This window comes from Petaurus breviceps, unplaced genomic scaffold (genome assembly GCF_028583685.1).
Source record: "Petaurus breviceps papuanus isolate PSGF00001 unplaced genomic scaffold, PetGlider_PUasm1.0 187, whole genome shotgun sequence".
In the NCBI taxonomy this organism is placed as follows: domain Eukaryota; kingdom Metazoa; phylum Chordata; class Mammalia; order Diprotodontia; family Petauridae; genus Petaurus; species Petaurus breviceps.
The window spans coordinates 20,409,283-20,432,851 of NW_027185799.1; the positions used below are offsets into that span (position 1 = coordinate 20,409,283).

Sequence of the window (23,569 nt, forward strand, 5' to 3'; positions counted from 1 at the left end):
TCGCCCTCCCTTACACCCTCCCGCCAAATAAAACCTAAAAGCCTCACAATAAGCAGCAGAGGAGGAATCCACATCTGGAAAGGGGTCGGGGGGAGTCCTTTGTAGCTCTTGTGGCCAAGGAGAGTGTCATGTTCAGCTCTCCAAGGGTGAAAGTGGGTTAACCTGGAGCTCACAGATCCTGCTGGGAAACGGGAGACTCCTGGGGTCACCACTTGAGAAACATTCTGCTCGCTGCCCAGCCCTGCCCTGCCCAGCCCTGCCCAGCCCAGCTCATCCCCTCTGCGCTCCCTCCTTCAGAGCAGCCGCCTCCCTGGGCTCTCCTCGCTTGGTGCCTTCCCCGCCCTCCTCGTCCACCTCTTCCTTCTTCACTTGTCCCTCTTCTTCCTCCTCTTCCACCCCCGCCCTATCAGGCTCGCCTTGGCCGGTCTGGGGAGCCTGCACATCGCGGCTGTCAGCCATCAAGTGGCTCGTTAAGGAAATGCAGGTGAGTGCGTGTGGCGGAGCCGCTGCCGCGGCTATTGGGGGATGTGGGGTGTGTGCGCGTGTGCGCGTGTGTGCCTGTGTCTGGGGGTGCGTGGAAGACAGCTAGCGAGCGTGAGGGAGCGAGCGAAGGCAGCGGCGAGTAAGAGAGAGCGGAACGAGCGCAGCTAAGGCTCTCCCAGTCCGCGCCCCCTCGCTCTCGCTCCGGCAGCAGCCAGCGGCAGGAGCGCGCGTGGCAAGCGGCGCCTCCTTCCCTCGCTCGCTGCCTCCCTCCCATCACTTGGACCGCGGCGCTGACTCTGCCTGAGTGTCTCGGCTGCTTCCAGCCAGGAGGCTCGCACTTACTTCCCCCCTCCTCTTTCTCCCTCCTTCCCCGGCCGAGCCCAACTGCTTCTTCTTCAGCTGCTCCTCCTCTTCCATCTCCTATTCTGGAGAGGACTACCATCCTCAGCTGGGAGAGTGCAGGTACTTTGCCTTCACCGAATATCTCGCAGGACCCAAGCAACCTTTCTTGCTGCCTTTTGGTTTTCTCTCTTGCGAAAAAGAAGAAATCACTTTAGAAACAAAGCAAGCAACCCAAGCCCCCCCCCCCCCCAAGCCCAGACCCCCCGCCCAGGGGCTGAAGTGCATGTGCTTTCTTCTCTCTTGCAGTTCCTCGGGGGCCTGTGTGGAATAAAAGACATTTCTTTATCTGACTGTTAGGAGAGGGAAGAGAAGACTCCTCAGGGTTTCCAAAGAGGTCCGGGCTGGCTACCTTAGTAAGTAAACCGCGTTGGTCTATCTTTTTATCTCTCTCTCTCTCTCTTTTTCTCCAAAGGTGTCTCTTCCAAGAAATTTTTCCCTCTTCTTTGTAGTTATTCAAGGTAACCCCCCCTACCCAAGAAACTTATGTAACTTAAAAGAGTATGTGAGGAAGAAGTGGTTTGCCAAGCTTTCTTTTCTGGGGAAGAGCCTTTGCATTAGGGGAGATCAGCATGGACAGGACTGGGGTTTTGTGTAGATTTCTGTGACTCCCTTTTTAAAGAGATGTTGTTTGAGAGACTGGCATAGAAATGTCAGTTTGTTGTGGAATGAACGGACAGCTCCGGCTTGAGAGTGTTTAAGTTTGAAATCTCCCTCCTCCCCACCACACCCCCACTCCCATTTCTACCTTTAGTCCCAGTCCCGCACCCACCCCCCCAACTCAACCCAGTGGCTTTAGCTGGCCCTTTTTATCTTTAATTCTGGAGGTATCCAACAGGACGTTTGAGTTAAGGACAAGTTGCCTTTATTTGTCTGAAAGCCGGTAGTGATTTGGTAGTGCTTACCAACAAAAAAATAACAATAACTGCATTTAATTTTTTTAAATATACCAGTTGGAGAATTTGTATGAACTTTAGAAACGGAATGCTAACCGTGCTTTTTAGAAAACTGAAGCTTGTGCTGTGGTATTATTGGCAGTGCAGCTTACCGGCTATGACAAGGGGATGACAGCCAGTGGCAGGTTTAAGGTGTTTGTTAAGTCTAAATATCTCTGCATCAAAAACTTTTGCAAGCGTTGTCCCTCTTGGGTCAAACATTATGTCAGCAGTTGCTGCATTTCCATTGGGAGGGGGGAAGAGAAAATGCTTCCTCCCCATTTATCAAAGGGTTAACAGTTAATTGAAATGAAAATAGATACTGTATACCATTTGCCAATATTCTGTGATATCCAAATAAAACCTTTGTGTTATGTCAGGAAAAATATAGTTGAGTCAGTTTGTTTTGCACAAGTATAAGATAATCAATAACATTTCAGCATTTTTTCTTTATTATGATACTGCCAAATGGACTTGGAATCTAATTCTACTTGCATTGTTGCACATACAGTAGGTACAGTATGACTCACAATTTAGATAAAAGAGACCTATTTTTAAAATTGTGAGCTTTTCAATAAAATAGTTATTACACTGCCTAGGGTGAGATTGCAATAGGTAGAAAACTTCATCTCTTTTCTCTTTTACTTTGTTTCTGTCTTCAAAATTCAATCATTAATAACAAAAATCTCATTTTTAAAATTCTAACCTGAAAATTTACTGTTGTGAGGCAAAACATCATGCTTAATTTCCTTTTCAAGTGAAAAAGTTCATTCTCAAATCATTTTCTATGAGTTTTTCTTAATCTTTCTTTTAATGTGTTCTCTAAAAAGCATTGAAGTAACTATGCCTATTGGACACTGATATCTGAAAGTCTACTCCTACAGTAAGATGGGAAAATACCTTTCCAAGTTGCTATGGACACTTAATAGCCATCATGCTATGTTACATACAATGGGACATACGTTTTTAGAAATAAGAAAAAAAAATAATTGCTACTGGTTGGGTAAAGCATTTGCTAATATGGAATCCTTAGAAATAGAAATTAAAATTTTACAAAGGAAATATGATTTTTTCATAAGTAATAATTTATTTCAAATTAAAATGAGTTTTCCTAGTTTGATGCAATATAGATCACTACTGTGAGCTTTCATGCAAAACATTTAAAAATACATTTAATTAAGAAATTAGTGGGTCAAATGAGGTTTATAACACATGACCTATGTTTAGTTGTGATGAGAAAAAGTGTAGATGATATGAATCTTAAAAACTAATTATTTCAGACTCTAAAATAGAGCTATACTTTAAGTGACCAATTTGGGTTAAATATGTGATAACTCATTTAGTAGTGTGGAAAATACTGTACCCTAAATATTTGCCAGCATTTTTATAATGATGCGAAGCTCTTAGATTTTTGAATGGTATTTTTTACAGTTGATATGAAAACCAACTTGACACATTCTGCATTTGGTATAATTATGCCTTAATGCTGTGAGAAATAACCTGAGTTAAGGACTCTGCAATTAAAGCATGCACACATTATGTTTGATCATTCTCTCTATATAATAATACAGGACAATGACAAATCTGGACAGGCTGGCTAATTGCAGTTAAATTTTTCTTTTCCCCCTTATTTATTGCTTTTTTTTAAAATTTCCATGCTACAGAGGTAGTTGCTTCTTAAAGTTGATGGAAGAAAGTTGCTAATGTCAGCAGTAATGTGTTTTATTATGCAATTGTTCTTGTTATTCAGATCAGATAATGGCCCTATGAAATACATAAGCAGTCTGCAGGGAATGAATGATTAATTCCTCTAACGTGTGCTTACTAAAGGAGTTCTTACTAATAAAGTACAGTATACCTGTCTTTGCTTACAGTTGCAGTTAGTGAAAACAAACATGCTTATCTTTTCCTTTGCTATTAACATATAGTTTTACATGTCCACTGCTATAATCAACATAATATGATGATGACTTCATACATTGATATTTTACTGTCTTAAAAATGATTCAGAGAAAAGTATAATTATTTTTGTATATTTAAGATCAGGTTAGCTTCTAAATTAATTAGCACCTATAATGTTGAAAGTGTAATATAAGAAACCCTTATTGTAAATTGAAACTATACCATGCAACATAAAAATTACAACAGTATGTTCTTAATAAGATACATCAGTCATATCATATGCAGATGTCACATTCTACATATTCAAAGTATTTTACATTAACAAGATTAAAATAAATTGAATGCCAGAATATCAAGAGAATTATACATACATACATATATATGTATATATATATAAAGTTATTTTTTTTCAAATGACCGCTAATGAAGATTGCAATTGCTATGGTTACCAGGGGTATGAATTGTTTAATGGAAAAAATCAGAAATATCGATGTAAGCTTCAGAGTTTATATACTACTTAAACTTAATTATGAGGAAGGGTGGTGGACTAATATTTAAAATGGTAATTTGGGAAGAAGTGATCTGAAATTTATTCAACAAGTTGGAAATAGGATATATTGTTATTATATACAAATAATTTTAAATGGTATCTTCTACTTTTTTTTCTATTTTCTATTTTATTTCCAATTTTTCACTTGACTCAATGTGGACAATATAATTACTGATTGAAACAAAGTTTTATTTCCTGAGTTGGTGGTGTCTTCTTAATAGTGTCATCACAGTATGTACTGATGATTCTATTGAGATACAATTAATTACACTAGGCAAGTAATTTAATTTCACAAAAGTAAATATTCAACTTATGATTTTCCTGAATTTAAATGGAGTTTGAAGACTGTGAAAAATGAAGACTACTAAGACTAATAAACAATCATACCAGTAAATGCTAATTTTACTGAGCACTAGTGATTAGGAAATATTATTTTGTAGACATAGACATATGTTAATTGAATATGGACATTAGATATCTGAATATGAGTTCAACATAACATAGGAAATTTTCCCTTTATTTTAATATGTTTGCAGAGAGGAGGTTTACAAGTCATTAACAATAATCACATGACTTGATATTAATATTGTTAATGAACCAATATAGTTCCATAGTTTTAATACTTATAATTTTCCAAATCATGACCTAGATTCTAAACCATTCAAAACTTACCACAAAGAAGTTATTGTACTGTAAAGCACACACTTTACATAAGTTTTACACCTGATGTGTCTTATTTTGCATGTTTCTTTGAATCTCAGGTTTCACTATGATTTTTACCATTGCCCAGTTAGCTAGAGAAAGGACAACACAATGTATATATTGAAAGGACTACTTGAGTATAAATCAGTAGATCTGGACTGTGGCCTGAGACCTCCTTGTAACACAATGTGTGATTCTACAAAAGTCACTTTAACCCACAGGCTCTATTACATCATTTACAAAATGAAGGAATTGATTGGAAGAGGAATTTTGGAAGGTCTCTTCTCCTGATTTGGTAAACCTATGAAATAACCTTTTACAATTACGTAGAGAATTCATTGAATTATAAGATAATAATAGATACCTCAAACATGAATTCTACTAACTCCATTCAATCACAGAAATAGGTGAGGAAAAGACATGGGAAAAAATGGGAAAATGTAAAAAAAATGTCAAATTATTATTTCTTTTGTTTTCTAATCAGACTGAATAAATATACAATTATATCATTTATAAACACAACTTTAAAGAATTATTTTATGGACAATAAAGCATTTTTAAACATAAAAATGATATAACTACACATGTGTTATATTGGTAAATTATTTCTGTTGATGAATTACTTGATTCAATATGCAGGTTAATGAAACAACTTTAATGGGAAACCAAATAATAGCTTTAAAAAAACTGCACTGATATAATTATAAAAATTCTTGATTTTATTTAAAAGTCTTATGCAAAATTAGTAGGATGTTATCATAAATTATTATACTTAGAATGGTGTCTTACAGCTGTCTTGCTGGGTTTTTTTTCTTTCTATTTAAAGAAAAATTATTTCTCTACTGCTGCATAAACATTTAGGTTACCTTTCCAAGAAAATGTGAAACAGAAATAGGACATTTCTACTATATGACTTTAACCTTTAAGTAAGTAAAATCTGCATTTTCTTGGAGAAATTAATTGTAAGATTGCATAACTTTTAATATCTTTTGTGGTCTTAAATGCAAGAAATAATTGGGAAATTATAATACTTTCTGAATACTAGCAGATGAGGCATTTCATTGCAAAACTCATTTAAAAAATGTACTATAGGAATGATAGGTAACATCCTTTAATATTAATTCAAAGAGAAATGATATCTCATCCAGCTGGTTCATGACATGGAAGTGGCTTACCTCCAGCCTAACTCACCATAGTACTCTTTTTAATAGGTCTATTACTATACCCTTATTTTACTGCTTCACTTATTTCTGCTTTTGCCATTTAACCTGCTAGAAATTCAACACACAGCCCATCATCAAATTAACAAGGCCTTACCATTCATAATGAAAAGCTTATAGCCAAATTGCATACCTTTTCTAAATATCACACCATAGTAGCTATAGTAATTTTAAATTAGAAATTTATGGAATTAAATTTTGACACTTGAGGGTGGCCATTGATTTCAATTCACATCAAAGTAATCCAACAAAAATTGTTTTTGGATTATTATTTTTGGCTAAGCATTTACTTTGAAAGGCATTATGGTAGAGAAAGACAAAGTGAAGAATTCTCTCAACCCTCAGAGAGCTTACATTCTGCTGTGGGAGAAGGTGGGTCTATCATATATATAAATATATAGATGATCCCTCAAGGAGTGGGTAGACAGCATTAAAAATTAATGAGACTAGGAAAATCTATCCTTATAAATTAGCAAATGGGCTGCACTTTATAGGAAGTCAGAGATTTTAAGAGATGAAGATGAGGAAGGAGTACATTCAAGCCATGGAGGGATAGAGCCTATTAAGACACAGAGATGGGAGAGATTGAATGCTAATTTCATGAAATAGCAAGTGAGCCTGTTTGCCTGAAATACATAATGGTGTTCATGAAAGGGAGTAATGTAAAATGAAAAGCTAGAAATGTAAGCTGAAGACAGTTCATAGAAGTGACTGGGAGCCAATGAAAGTTCTCCTTCAGGAAAATGACACAGTAAGTACTTTAGGAAAATTATTTTGTTTGTTTTGTGGGGGATGATTTTTGATCTTCCTATAGGTTCAATGGGAAATATGTTGTAAGAGGTGATGAAGGCCCTGAAGAAGAGGGTTGCCAGGTTCAGTGGAGATGAGATTAATTGGAGAAACACTATAGAGTTAGAATTAACAAGATTTGAGAGATGTATTAACCTAGCCTATCAAGGATTCTTACTTTTTAGTACAATGCAATAAAAAAGGGACACTAGCTGAGTCAATTACTATTAGAATATTAAGTGATACTTTTTATAAGTAGAATAATTTCATCCTACATAGCTTCCTTTAACTAGGAAGTCCTGACTTAACAAACAGGAAATTTGTAGTATTTATAGCTATTGTACTGTTTGGTAAGAAATTGAAATACTGTTAAACTAAGTACAGGAAAAAAAAACCCAATGGTAGAAGGATTCTTCTCGAAGAATATAAATCCTTAATCACTTTTAAAAATGTACTAATATACTGTTAGTGAAATATACAATATAATGTCAATGAGACCACCTTTGCATGACACAGATCAAATAAAGTCACTTTTATCATTGCATTGAATCAATAAGAATTAAGACAAGGAAATATTTGTGTTTTAAAACCATTATAATTCTTTTCATTGTGAAAAATTAAACAAACTGAAATTGAATTGACAACTGAACTTTGAAAAAAATAGGGAAAATGTCTAACTAGAATAATGCCATTACATTTCTGTGACTAGTTTTCTCATCTCAGTGTCTATATATTATGGTAACATGAATCATTTATATTTCTGAAGGTGCCATGTTCTTTTGAATTAAATAAAAAAATAGGGGGAGGGAAGAAAATAATCAGAATTCTAAACATTTGGAGGTTTAAACATATCAGAGGTTAATAAATTACCCTATCAATATTCAATTATAAATAGGGCAGAAGGAATTTTCAGAAATAATGACCATTTTTGCCTTGTGTATTTTTTTCAAAAATACTATTTTGCTATGTTATAGCACAGTGATTGACATTGTAAAATTTAAATGAATTCCACATAGTAGGAGCAAATTAAATCATAAACTTGCTGGAATCTGTTTTTTTTTTCTCTTTATAACTCTTCATTCCTTCATTACATAATTAGAATCATAGAAGTTGTGGTTATAAAGGATCTCAAAGGACATGTAGTCTAACTTGCATCTGCTCAGAAAGTCCTCTATACTATCTCTGAAAAATGTCCATCTGGACTTTGCTTGAAAAACACCAGTAATTGAAAATTCACTGCCTTGCAAGCCAACACACTCCACTTATTTTTAATAGCTTTGAATTTATTTTTCTTTATATTGAATGAAAACCTTTGTTTCCTAAACTTCCACCCCTTGCACTCTGGTTCTTTCTTCTTGTCTTGAACTATCACAATGGTATTCTTCTAAATAAATAAAATATTATGGGTAGAAATTGGTTGTAGCACATGCCCGTCAATGACGTATATACAAAAAGTAGCATTAAGGAATACTATCAAGGAAATGTATGATCAGGAAAAGAGTTACTAGTTTTTTTTAACTAGAGAGAATGAGGATAGATAATACTGATGTTTTACACCTGAAAGGCCCCAAAGGAAGGCATACAATAAGTTAGATAGATTTTCTGAGTATGTGAATAAGAACATGGAAGGAGGGGAAGAGGTATTTGGGAGAACCCTTAGGAAAAGAATCTGAAAGCATGAAAAGGCATAGATACAGAGCAATCTGTGTAGATATAAGAAATGCTCCATACTCATTAGATCATAGTTTATTAATATTTTAGGTCTGTCCATCCATACTCCACCAAGTTATTTTCCCTTCAGGGTAAATATAGTTTCTGAATAGCAGGAAGTGACCTTAAATATCATGAAGTTCAAACCTAATTGTAATTAAAGCCTTAAGTATATAAGAAATTTAAGACTCTGAAAAGTGACTTATTCAGGGACACACAGAGCCAGACTTTGAATTTAGATCCCTTGATAACAAATTTATATCCTTCTGAAAACTCTGTATCTTCCTAGTTTTGCTCTCTGCTGAATGTTTCCCACATTGTAATGTCTTTCTTAACAGGTGGTACTTAAAACTTAAACACAGTGAAAGAGAAGGTATATGACTAGTTTCATATATAATAGTACTATAGCTTCATGAGATCTTGGCCCTGTCCTCCTAGAAAAAAAAACACATTAAGTTCATATTAGATTGCTTTTGTTTTGTTTTGTTTGTTTTGAACCTTCATGTCATGCTATTGATAAATATTAAGCTTGTAGTTAACTGAAATTTTCTTTGATAAACACTTATACCTATTATTGCCTCCCCATTCCTATATTAGCCTAGTAGTTCTTTTTTTCCTTTTTACTCTAGGATTATATTTGTCCCTAATTAATTTCATCATATTATATTCTCCCCATCATTCTAGATCAGGTAACATATTTTTGGATCCTTACTCTGTCATCCAACTTGTTAGTTATCACTACCAACTTATAAAGTCTTTTATTATAAGTTTCTAAAGAATATTGACTACACTTTTTATTGCATTATAAAATATCTAGGATAGAGAATGTTTTCATCAGATTGGTGGTAAATAGATATTAACTCTTCATGATGTGATTACTTCAGGAAACTGTTATCTAACATTTCAATATGAAGATTTGAAGTAAATTGACATAGTTTTTCCTGATGCATTCATCCAATTTCCTTAATATTATAAATACAAGTCTCAATAAGGTTTCCATGTGAATGGTGATATAGAATATAAGGAATCTTGGCTGTTTATCCCAGAGTAAATGGAAAAAAAAAGTCTGCAAGCAAAATTATGTAATTCTTTAGGTTTATCTTTGGAATCTCCAAATGCTCCCTTCTCTATTCTCCCTCTGTCTATTCCTTTTTAACTTGGTCCACTTTACTATTTCCTTCTTCTAACCTTTATTACCAGAATAAGAAAGGATCTAATATCATCACTATACTTTTGACTCATATACATTCACACCAAATTAACTCTCCTTGATATTTGCATTTTTATTTTTATTCTCTAGTTATCAAATGAAAATAATTTTATCATTAAAGGAATTCCAGACAATGCCTATAACTTGAGGATTATTGATAGATAGCTATAGTACCTATAGCTATATATCTCTGTGTATATACATATGCATACATATATGTATATGTCTCTATCTATATCTGTCTGTCTAAGTATATCTGTTTGCACCTGTTTATGTATGTATGAAAATACTGCTGTTGTTATAGATACAGATATGGATATAGCTATGGATGTATCTATATCTATATAACAGGAGGGGCATTTTCATGGAACCTAAAGTTATAATATACCTAAAGATGATACTGATGAATTGTCATTTGGGAGAACTTGTATAGGAAGGGAGAGCAGGGTGCCTAAGCTGGTCTTTTCACCTTTCATCATTTATTCCTAATCATTCTATTCCCCTCCCTATGTACATCATCTATCCCCTTTCCCAACCAGATGCTGGGCATACAGAGACTGATTTCATGGGATACATTCTTTAGTTGCACTTCCCTGTTCCCTCACCTCTGCCTGTCCCACCACAACTCCATCAATTTAGTGAGAATATCATCACACATCCATACAATAGATAGGATGTTCATAAGATTATAGCCTAACATTTATATTTATTCAGGATTTTCAGCACTCAGAACACCTTGACAGCAAAGAACATTTTCAAGAGTTGTGTGTGGCAGAGATAAAAGGGGTTTATTGTGTGGGAGGAACTCAGAAAATGACTAAAAGAATGAGAGTTCAGTGTATTGCCCCTAGTAGGCACTTTATTGAATTTAATCAACTCCTTGCATAGAGCAAAAAGCAGCTCAGTTCTGTCAAGCAGCTTATTTGAGAATGATGACTAAATGATAAATGTTATCAATGAAAAATGACTCTAGCATTTTCTAGGTATGTAAGTGAACAAGTTATTTAACTTGGGTGACTCAACTGCCCCATATATAAATGGAAATATTACATCACATACTTCAGAGGATAATTATGAGGAAATTAACTTAGAAAACTCAAATGTCCTATCAATGGCAACTATTGTTATCAATAATTATGCTTTTAAACTTAATACTTATTATAGATACCGGATGACTAGCAAAGTGAGAAAAATATAATTCAATTTGGTTGCATAAAAATCAGTCATTTATTTAATCTACTATTTATACTTATATATGATATTATATTAATAGAGATTTTAATATAAATATAAGTGATTGATTTTATCAGTAATTAGATTATAACTTTAGTACATGTATACACTAAAACATATATAATCTGCAATATTTGATGTTATTACTATCTATTGTGAATTTGGTGGCCTCACAATTTAGGGAATATTGACTGTTATGTGATATAAACTTGTAATTATTTAATATTTATACATTTATATTATAAATTAAAATTATTCATTCCATGGCAAGAAGATTTGTGAAGTATCATATAGCAAATATTATTTAATTTTCACATTGGCCTTAAATTGTATTTTTGTCATCACTACATATTTGAGTAGCACCATATAAATCTTTAATCCATCAATTTCAAGGGAAGATTATAAACATTCTAGTTTTATTGGAATAATGTTCTAAAAATAGGTGGCAGATTAATGTAAATAATTGAGGGACAAAATTTTTGGTAGCTAACCCACTCCTTATAACTTTACTCTGACGTCTATGCTTTATGTGTATACTTATCATAGTATTATTTTAAATGGATATCATAAGATGATATTATATTCATATAAATTCATTCCTGCTTCATTTTTACATACATACCAAGAAGAAGGCATTTAAATAGTTGTAGGAGTAACTTTGATTTATTTTTTCAAATGTGAAAAATAATAACAAAATTTAATGACCAGAGCCTTTTGTGATAATTGGGTTGTCTTTTCCTCCCATAATGCATCTCCTTTCTTCCCTAAGCTTTCCTGCTTGCCTGCTGAGAAACTTCAATGCATTTTCAGTTGCAAATGAGAATTTTGAAGCAAAGAATTTGCTAGGCTGGGCAGTTTTATGATGCAAACATGTCCACTGGGGACCTCCATGAAATTGCTAAACTGTTAAACTGCATGTAACAAGTTGTAGTCTGTGCCTTCTGTCACTAAAGATTTTTAGTGGAAACAGTGGTCAGAAAACAAAATCAAAGAAAGTCTGTGATGTTGAACAAATGAGCCATAATGCATTTTACTTTTTCAATTAAGAAAGATGAAAGGTTAATATATTCCTAGTATTTAAGAAGCAATGATAGTAACTTGAAAATGAATATTTTACTTATTAATTATATAATTAGAATATATATTATTGTAGTCCTATAATCTCTTATTGTAAAGACTATCTTTGATGCTTCTTTGTGGAATGATGGTGATTCTGGGTTCCTTAACATTAAGATACAAGCTTTGTTCAGTACTATAAAGTTGGAGTGCCATGATATTTGGCCCTCCAGTTGTTCATGTGCTTTTCATTGGAGAACCAACCTAAGGTTTTAGAAGGTAATTAGCAGGTTGGCTGCAAAGTTGTTCAGTTTTGGGTATAGCAACTCTGAAAGACTGTCTTCCAAGTCTTAGAGGGGTTGTGGGCACTTCAAAGGTGGAAATACATTCACTGACAAATTCATGTATTCTTAAAATGTTAAGAATTATATTGTAATTCTGTGGAACTGCTATTTTGGGGCAGTGGGTAGGGGAAAAACGGGGAGCAAATTTGTAACTCAAAATCTGGCGGAAATGAGTGATGTAAATCAGAAGTTAATAAAGCACTAAAAAAAAAAAAGATGAACCCTGAGTTGCAAGGAATTTAACCCTAAGTTGGATAGTGATCTGAGATCAGATATTACAGTGTGCACCAGATAACATGGAGTAGAAAGCAGACATTCATAGTTGTAGGGTAATCTACTGACTTTTTTTTAATAAGCAATTGGGGTTAAGTAACTTGTTCAAGGTTACATGGCCAGGTGTTTCTGGGTGGGTGCTAAGTGTCTGAGCCCGGGATTCGATCTCCAGGTCATCCCTACACTGGAGCCGGTGCTCTTACTCGCTGTGCTACCTGGCCACCCCTAATCTACTGAACTTTCAACAGTTGCCTGGTTGGGTGTGGGAGTTCAGAGCCTGAGCCAATATGCACTAAAGTCACTTGGTCATTTAGCAAATGTTTAGTAAGAGCTTACTATTTGTCAGGTATTATTGTGCTGAATGTAAATAAAGTAAAAAAAAAACGTGAAAAAAAGAATTATATTGTAACCAATTTTCAGCAAAAACTTATAGACTCTATTCCATTCAATAGGACTTTTGCTTCATATGATTCTGATGCAATTTATAACCTGATGTCATGCTGTTAACTACTATCAGGGAAGGCATGCTGGATTTATTTTAGAGGGCCTAGTTATTTAGTTAGCAAATAATTGTTTGCAAGTGTTGATGCAATATAGAAAGACTATATTGTAGTGAAAATTGCACTGGCCTAATATTTGGGAGGCATGGGATTGAGACTAGTTTTGGGTACTTGGTAGCGTTATATCACTGGCCAAGTTACCTGTCATCTCTGAATTACAGTTTCCTTATTTGTAGCATCACAGAGTTATAAATGTAATATTTTGCAGCATTATCAAAATATTAGTTATTGCTAGAAGTGAGAGATTTTAGAGGGTTTTTTGTTTTGTTTTTTTGCAATGAGCACCTTAGACCTGGACAGTGTTTACTTCAGAGTAGATTAATTAATGTATATAATCTTTGTTTTATTGAGGGTGATGATCCAGATGACTATGTTGATTTTTTGTTAATCATTGGTGAATATATTTCCAGACTATAACTTTTCAGGGCAAAACCCAACTGTCATAAATCCTGCATTAATCCTGATTTTTTAAAGAAGAGAACAAAACTGAGAATTATGAGTTGAATATTAAAAGTTAAGAAGACCCTGAATAAGAGAAAGTTCATTAAACTCTTTAGGGATCCAATATTGGAGAAACCCAAGAAGCTATGCAAGGTATATTTATACTTAGAATGAAAATTCCATGGGACTAAATGAAAGCTTTAACAAGTATTTCCTGTTGCCTTTATCAGGCAGGAAGAAAAGAAGCATTTATTAAGCACCTATTATGTGCCAGGCACTGTCCTGAGCACTAAACATATATATTGCATTTGATCCTCATATTCCTGGAAGGTTGCCATTATTATCCCCATTTTGCAGGTTAAGAAACCAAGACAGATGAATTGAAGTCAATATCCAGAGTAAAAAATGTAGTGTGTAAATGAAACTAGGTTTGAACTTGGGTCTTACTGACTCCAGGTCCAGTGTGTTGTTTTTAAGACACCTATCTAGAAGATATGGTTGACACTGGGTTATTCCTAGGTACTGAATATTTCTCTCCTTTAAAAAAAATTATTTGGGCCCTAGTCTATTTCTTAATATACTAATTTTAGTTAGTTGAGTGACAACTCACATTTCTTTCCTCTATATTTTTCATAATACTTATTCATCCCAACCCTATGAGGCAGTGATGAAATTTTTTTTGAAAAGGAAACTGAGCCACAGAATAGTTAAAAAGCCTTGCTCAACAAAATATAAAACTGATAATCATCACACCTGGACCTAACATTGAGGTCATTCATTTATAAATTCATTGTTCTTTCTCCCCTACTACCCTCCCACTGATTTGAGTTATGCACTGATAGGCCACTGTCATTTAGGAGTATATTCACAATATGTTGAGTTTCAACTTCTCAGGAGACTAAAATAATATTGTTAACAGCTTTCATTGTGTGTGTGTGTGTGTGTGTGTGCATGCATGTGTGTGTGTGTGAGAAAACGGGAGAGAGAGAGAGAGAGAGAGAGAGAGAGAGAGAGAGAGAGAGAGAGAACACTTAAATATCATGGCAATATAAAATAGATTCAAGACTAAGTCTTGGATTTCTGCCTTCAATTTAATGATGAACCAAAAGACCTTGTTTTCAACTGTAACGTAACAGATGCTATCACCATGGAAGGACTTTTAGATTTTCATGAAATTCTCTGCGTAAACTTGTTTAGATGTGTCCCTGAGTTCAATTACACTCTGGAAATATTGAATTATTTTTAAAAACAATTAATATAGGGCATCCATACATTTAAGTCTTTTGTATCATTTTGCCTCATGATCACCTACAAAGTTCATATAATAATTTCAGTAATATATGGTTGTTATTAGAGCTTAACAACTAGGTGAAGAGGCCCTCAGACAAGATCTTGAAAGAGAAAAACATTAAAGTCATTGTCCAATTAAAAACTTTTGGAGCCCTGAGGTACCAATGCTCCCTTGTACTATGTAATTTATCTTTAAAAAAGCTATGGAATCATAAAAACTCTTTTTAAAATATAGCAGTACATTTCAGTATAAAGCAGGATTGGTATTCTGTTTTATTTATAAGTTTTTAGCATCTTAATTTATGCTTAAAGTTTGATAAAACAAGCATAAATACGTTGTACTTTTTTATTTTTGGAACATGAAGTTGGTGAAGTTATAAAAAATAATCTGAATTCAGAAAGTTTTAAAGATTATTTTGTAAATTTAATGAAGGTATACTAAATAGAAACCAAAAGAAGGGAATTTGAATGAAGCAAATGATAAATATAAATGTTATTTAAAGTAATATATTTTCCCAGATAATTTAGAAATAACAGTATCATATTAAGTATACCACTACAATTAAATGACATAGGAACTTCAAGAAAAAATGTAGCATGTCAAGTAAAAAATAGTTACTATATTAACTACATGTGTACATTTGCAAATATTGCTAAGTGCGTAGAAAATTCTATACAAGCATGTTCTAGAGCCTCATTAGTTATGTTTATATTGTTAGATATTTTACTTATTTTTTTTTCTTTTTGAACAATTTACTAAAGTACTCAAGTATTAATACAGAATCATTAAAAGAATCTTCTGTTTACAAGGAAGTGCCAGCAAGATACACTGGGTTGTAAACAGCATCCCATTGTAGGTATCAGAAATAAAGGTAAAATGAGTTCAAGGATCTAACAAGCCTGCCAATTCTATGCCAACAAACAGAACTGTAGTCATGTACAGAAAGAATGATGCATTTTTGTTAGCTGAGTTTGCATTATGGAATTGATAAGATTAACTCATTGGAGGTGTTTGGCTCCTATATTGGCCTTTATCTGCATCCTCCTACACTATGCTGAAGCATTGCTACATGTAACCACAGGATCATAGATTTAGAACCTGGAGGGATTTTAGAGCCCATAAAGTCCAAATCTTCATGTTATAGGTGAGGAAACTAAAGGAGCCACAGAGAGATTAAGTAACTTAATTAAAGTTATTCAGCTAATAAGGAGATAGATGAAGTAAGGTTTCAGTTTGTATCTTCCTTAGTCTCAGTCCAGAACTCTATTACAGCAACAACTGCCATGTTGTGGCATTGTGAGGTGAAGCGACATTTGATGTGCAGACCAGTTGTAATATTGATCTCAACCTATGCTCTAGAGCAAGACTTCCATGAGCACAAAATAATTTGTCTGCTATTCTTAATGCTTTATTTCTAATAGCCTGAGGTCCATAGGAAACTAAGCAGTAGACTGGAAAGATTGGTTGTCTGGTTTTTAGAAAAACCTGACTTCCAAACCTGCCTGACATTTATGATCTGTGTGACCCTTAGCAAGTCACTTACTCTCTATATGCCTCAATTTCCTCCTCTGTATAAACCTCACATGATGGTTCTGAGGACAAATGAAATAATGTATAAAAAATACTTTGCAAACCTCAAAGTGTTATGTAGAAACTGCTATTGTTAGTCATTGTTGCCATTATAATTGTCGTGATAGTCATACAAATGATATATGTTTTGTGTACCACTTGAGCATTCAAACTCTGAGTAAGATGCCTAAGTAGTTATAAATAATTCCTATTGTTGTTTAAGGAGTGGGATGATTTGGGCAATAAATATACAATTTAGAACTCGAAGGAACTTCAGACATGACATAATCATACTCATACCTGTATAGGCGTTTTCTTTGTAACATATACCCAAAATTGTTGTACTGCCTATGCTTGAATATCTCCAGTGATGGATACTTCACTACCTACATGATTAGCCTTCTTTGGACTTATCCAACTATAAGGGAAAACAAATTTGTATCAACCAAAACTTGTCTCTCAGCAATTTCTTCCAGTTTTTCCAAACTTTTTTTATTATTTAGTATTTCATTTTTCCCAAGTTGTATGTAAAAATAATTTTAACATTTATTTTTAAAATTTTTGGTTCCAAATTCTCTCCCTTCTTCCCTCCCAATTTGTCCCCCCTCCCATGGAGAAGGCAAGCAATTCAATATAGGTTATACAAATGTAGTCATGCAAAACATATCCATAACAGTAATGTGAATGAAGACACAAACAAAAAAATAAAAATAAAATTTTAAAAAAGTATGCGTCAATCCATATTCAGAAACTATCAGTTATTTCTCTGGGGGTGAGAGATAAGTAAATAAAATATTTTTTTCATCATAATTCCTTCAGAGTTGTCTTGGATAAGTGTTGCTGAGAATAGCTAAGTCCTTCATGAAAGGTGATCATCTTACAATATTGGTGTCACTTTGTATGCAGTACATTTCACTTTGCATCAACCCATGTAAGTCTTTCCAGGTTTTTCTGAAAGCATCCTGCTCATCATTCCCTATAGTTCAATAGTATTCCATCATAATCATATAATACAACTTGTTCAGCCATTCCCCAGTTTATCAGTATCCCCTCAACTTCCAATTCTTTCTCCCAGAAAAGAGCTGCTATAAATATTTTTGCACATAGAGGTTCTTTTCCTTTTTTTTATCCCTTTTGGGATACAGACCCAGTAGTGATATTGTTAGATCAAAGGCTTTGATTATATGCATGGTTTTTTAGCCCATTGGGTATAGTTCCAAACTGCTCTACAGAATGGTGGAATCAGTTCACTACCTTACCAAAAGTACATTAATGTTTCTTTTTTACAACATCCCCTCCAACATTTGTCAGTTGCCTTTTCTATCATATTAGACAATCTAATAGGTATGAGGTAGTACCTCAAAAGTGTTTTAATTTGCATTTCTCTAATCAATAGTGAATTAGAATATTTTTCATATGGTTATAGATAGCTTTGATGAGTTCATCTGAAAACTGATCATATCTTTTGATCATTTATCAATTAGGGAATGGTTTTTGTTAATTATTTTTTTTTTTTTTACAAATTTGACTCAGTTCTATATATGTTTGGGAAATAAGGTTTTTATCAGAGAAACTTGCTTCAAAATCTCTTTTCTCACTTACTATCACTAACTGCATTTCTCTTCATACTGTCCCCCCATTTTTTCTATTCTATCTCTCCTTTCACCCTGTTCCTTCTTAAAACTATTTTGCTTCTGACTACCACCTCCCCCTGTCTGTCCTCTCTTCTATAACTACCCCACCTTCTCTTATCCACTTCCCTTCCTACATTCCTGTAGGGTAATACATTTCTATACCCAACTGAGGATGTATATTATTCCCTCTTTAAGCCAATTCTGATGAGAGTAAGGTTCACTCACTTCCCCTCACCTTCCCACTCTTCCCCTCCACTGTTAAAGCTTTTTCATGACTCTTTCATGTGATATAATTTACCCCATTCTTTCTCTCCCAATACATCCCTCTCTAACCTCTTAATTTGATTTTTTAGATATCATCCCTTCATATTCAACTCATACCTATGCCCTCTGTCCACATATATTCCTTCCAACTACTCTAATAATGAGAAAAGACTTATGAGTTACCAGTATCACCTGCCCATACAGGAATGTAAACAATTTAACCTTATTAAGTCGCTTATGATTTCTCTTTCATATTTACTTTTTTATGCTTCTCTTGAGTCTTGTATTTGAAAGTCAGATTTTCTATTCAGCTTTGGTCTTTCATCAAGAATACTTGAAAGTCCTCTATCTTTTTGAATATCTATTTTTCCCTGGAAAGAGTATACTCAGTTTTGCTGGGTAGGTGATTCTTGATTGTAATTCCACCTCTATTGACCCCTGGAACATCATATTCCAAGCCCTGTGATCCTTTAATGTAGAAGCTGCTAAATCTTGTGTTAGTTATCCTGACTGTTACTCCATGGTACTTGAATCATTTCTTTCTGGCTGCTTGCAATATTTTCTCCTTGACCTGAAATCTCAGGAATGTGGCCATAATATTCCTGGCAGTTTTTGTTTTGGGATGTCTTAAAGGAAGTGATAGGTGGATTCTTTCCATTTCCATTTTACCCTCTGGTTCTAGAATATCAGGGCAGTTTTCCTTGATAATTTCTTGAAAGATGATATCTAGGCTCATTTTTTTGATCATGGCTTTCAGTTCATCCATTTGCTGCATTATAATTTTTAAGGAGTTATTTTCTTCACTGAGATTTTGGACTTCCTTTTCCATTTGGCCGGTTCTGATTTTTAAGGCATTTTTCTCCTCATTGGTTTTTTGGCCTTCTTTTGCCATTTGGGTTAGTCTGTTTTTTTAAGGTGTTGTCTTCTTTAGTATTTTTGGAGGTCTTTACTAACTGTTTACTTGTTTTCATGATTTTCTTGCTTCATTCTCATTTCTCTTCCCAATTTTTTTTTACCTTTTTTACTTGATTTTCAAAATCCTTTTTGAGCTCTTCCATGACCTGAGACTAATTCACATTTTTCTTAAAGGTTCTGGTGTAAGAGCTTTGATTTTGTTGTCTTCTTCTGAGTGTATGTTTTGATGTTTCTTGTCACCATAGTAACTTTATTTGGTCAGATTTTTTCCCCTGTTGATTGCTCATTTTCCCAGTCTATTACTCGACTTTTTTTCTCTTTGTTAAAGTAATGCTGTGCTTCTAGGGTGGAGGGTACACTGTCCCAAGCTTCAGGGTTTCTGTGCAGCTATTTTCAGAGATTCCTCTAGGGAACTGTAAGTTTTCTGCTCTTCCAAGTTGATACGATATGAGGAGAGGTGTTCACTAATCTCCTGGATTTTGCTCTGGTCTGTGAGTAACCACAAGAAATATTTTTCTGCTGTGGAAATGTGAGGAAATTCCTTGCTCTACTGCTGCCACAAAGGCTACTATGTTTATGCTCCAGCTTAGCCTGAGACTGCCACCCAAGATTGTGACCTGCATCTAAGTGTGGGCCAAGCAACAGAGTCCTGCCACATTGCTAGCAAAAAGACTGAGTAATCTCCTCCTTACCAGTTGTTCAACCTCATACTGTCTGTGGATTGAGAGCTCCAAAAGCAGTCTCTGCAGCTGCTGATTCATTTATTGCCAAGGCTCCTCCTTAATGTGGCCTCTGCTGGACTGTGCTCCACTCTTACTTAGGTGAGACAGACATTTCATGCCAATCTTCCAAGCTATCTTTGACATCTGTGGGCTGAGATATCTGAAAACCACCACTGCCACCAGTGATTCAGCCACCTCAAGGCCTGCTCTAGGTTTTCTAGGACCTGGTTAGTGCTGGTGCAGCCTGTGATCCTTTTTTCACCCTAATGCAAAGGACTTTTCCTGCCAACCTTCCAAGTTGTCTTGGACTGGAAACTTGTTTCACTCCATATTTTTGTGATTCCTGCTGTTCTATAATTTGTTTAAAGTCCTTTTAAAACATCTTTGGAGGGCTTTGGAGGAGAATTCAGGAGAATCCCTGCCTTTACCCCACCATCTTGGCTTCACCTATCCTCTTTCCTATTTCTTCTTGCAGTCCAAGTAAAACAATTCTAAATCACAGGATAAATTAACCTTAGATAAGTGCTATATCAAAACATTAATAGGTAGAAGAGAGGCAGTTATTGGGGATAGCTAAATGCTTTGGAATTAGAACTCTTTGTTTTAATTATTTGAATGTTTTTTTTTTAATTTTTAACATCTTTATTAGAGAATTAAGTTTGCATATAATATATAATATAGTTTAATGTATTGATAAATTCATCAATGTGGATTCTGTACATCTCTTCAGCTGTGTTCTGGTGGCATGATAGTACAGTGTAAGAAATTATATTGTTAAGGGAGCCATGAGTGTTCTTCTCACCAACATCCTTAACCCCAGTGAGGAAACATCATCTTCAAGAAATGGCTTGAAGGAGTGGTTAGATGGGTCAGAAGAGAGAGGTATGTATCAAAAAGCTAGAGAGAAGAGAGGCTCAAGGTGAAGAGAGTGATCTACTATGCCAAAGGATATAGAGAGATTAAGCAGAATAAGGATTGAAAAAAGGCTGTGGGATTGAGCAGATAAGAAATCATAAAATGGAGAGAAAAATTTCAGTGGAATGACAAGGTCAGAAGTCAGGTTACAAGGGGTTATAAAGTTAGTAAGAAAAGAAAAAAAAATAGAGGCCCTTATTCTAGACAGTCTTTTCAAGGAGTTGAGCTACAAAGGGCAGAAAGACAGCATGATAGCAAAGTTAGGAGTATAAAGTGAGGGTTCTTTTCAGGATAGAAGAAACAAGGACATGATTGTAGATGGTAGTATTGAGCCAGTAGAGAGGCCAAGATGGAAAACATGTGAGGGAGTGGGAATGATGGAGGGAACAATCTGTTGGAGGAGATGGTATAGAATGGGATCACTTAAACATATAGGTTAGGAGTAAGGCCATTTCTTTGTGTGAAATGCTGGTGAAAGATAAGAGAGTGGCAGCAGGGACTTAAATGCTAGGAGATGAGGGAAAGAGAAGACAAAGGAATCTATGGTAAATGGCCTCAAATTTTTTTCTTTATAATGTGAGGCAAGGTTTTCAGCTGAGAAAGTAGTGGAAAAGGGAGCTACAGTTCTTGAGGAGGAATGAAAAGATTTGGAAAAGCTGCTGGAAAGAGTAGAATAGTGAGTTAATTAGGGAAATTAAGTAGGACCGCCTATCAGAAGTAAGGACCATTATATAAAATAGATTTGTAATGGATTTGGTCAGAAGGATTGTGTAATTTTCTCAACTTTTGTTCTGTAGCAGATGTGTAGGTGATGAATGGCAGGAGTGATCCAATACTGGGCATTGGCTGGACATAATCAGCAATATGATAAGGGCAGGAATTCAAGATAAGAGGACAGTGTAAAGTTGAATTGCTTAACCAAAGTGCCAAAAGGGGAAGAAGTGGAAAGAGTAAACAGTGTAGGGCAAATGGCCTGGGAGAAAATTGAGAGGTTAAGGGAGCAGAGGTCATAATATAGGTAAAGAGCAGGGTTATCTAAGGGAAGGGAAAGGGAGAAATGAAAAGCCAGTAATTTCTGGTCAGATAAAGGGATTTCAGAATTCTTGAATATGTAAGTGGTACATTTGTGGATGATAGCAAGACTAAGGCTATAAACACCTTTGTGTGTAGCTGAGGTGGGATAGAGGAGTAACTCATGGGAGGTGAGTAAATCAAAGAATTGAGTGGCTAGAGTATTTGAAGGAGAATTAGTATGTATGTTAAAGTACACAAGTATGAGGACAGGAAAGGAGGAGCAGAGAACAATTGTAAACCAGGTATTTAACTAATTTAAGAAGGAAAAGGAGTGATTTGGGGGTCTGCATACAACAGCTACCATGATTTTTGTTGAGTGGGTGGTATATATGAATGGCATGAGACTCAAAGAAAGGTTCTGAGGTATGGAGAAAGGGGAAGAACCTGGAAGTGCTAATGGGGAGCAAGGAGTATTCTAACGTCCCTGCTTTGAGCAAGGAGAATGAGTGCAAATGCAGCCAATCATGTGAAGGGTGGCCATGGACACTGTGTCATCAAGGGAAAGACAATTTTCAGTGAGAACTAGTAGATGAAAGGAGTGAGAAAGAAAATAGATTTAAGGTGAAGGAAAGTTTGTTGCCTTTGGAGCAGGCATTCCAGAGGTCACAGTGTTCCACTGTGGGCTAGGTAGAATTAGGATGAAACTTTGCAAGTTGGGAGTATTGGGAATTAGGTGGATAGTCGAGAGTACTGAGAATTAGGATTCAGGTGGTGGGTAGTATAGAGTGGAATCTGGAAGATCTACAGGAGTTCAAGATCACTGGAACATGAATTATGGTCAAGCATAAAAATTGTCATCATTATATAGAGGTTGACACTCCTCTATCCTCAAAGGACAGACACAGCAGGAGATGGGAGGGCTGAAGTTGAAGAGAAGATTGTTTTTTATTGCACTGTAGGTATAGACAGAAGTGGTTGCTTTGGGGCAAATGAAAGATTCCTGGCCTGGCCACAAGCATCCTTCCTCAGGGAACATGCTGTGCTGAGCAGGAGATGGAAGGCTTAGGGCACAAGTGTACCTGGGTTCTGAGGTCTTCTTACCTGAGGAGGCTGGCTATGAGGCAGCAGGAAGAAGGGGCATTATCCCTGCACAGTTCAGAGATACCTAAATTGTCCCCTAAGCAGCCTTTGCACCCAGCACTAACTCAATTTCGGATGTAGAAGCAATGAATCTCTTCAGAGAAGGTAGCAGATACACTAACCAGATGGTCAAAGCACTTCTGTCATTTCTTTCACACTACATAGCTAGGAGAGTTCCTTCATTTTTCAATGAATGATGAATTTTGCTAAAATGATTCAAATTAGGCTGCATGCAATTCATTGGTCCTGTGGAAATTGGAATGTTTATTTTGAATCATATGAATAATTCCCCTGCTTT

General features: G+C 35.2%; 1 protein-coding gene across 14 annotated transcripts in view; it reads left to right on the plus strand.

Moving 5' to 3' along the window:
- Positions 1-357: 357 nt before the first annotated feature.
- The window catches only part of PTPRD (protein tyrosine phosphatase receptor type D), a 2,782,277-nt gene continuing 2,759,065 nt past the window's right edge, over positions 358-23,569 (plus strand). For 7 of the 14 annotated variants that reach the window (XM_069090735.1, XM_069090734.1, XM_069090739.1 and 4 more), the window contains exons 1-2: positions 513-945; positions 1,132-1,238. The gene's annotated coding sequence lies outside the window, so the exon portion shown is untranslated. Of the gene's footprint in view, positions 485-512; positions 946-1,131; positions 1,239-23,569 lie in introns of those variants that run through there. The other 7 variants (XM_069090742.1, XM_069090743.1, XM_069090745.1 and 4 more) reach the window with 2 other exon arrangements.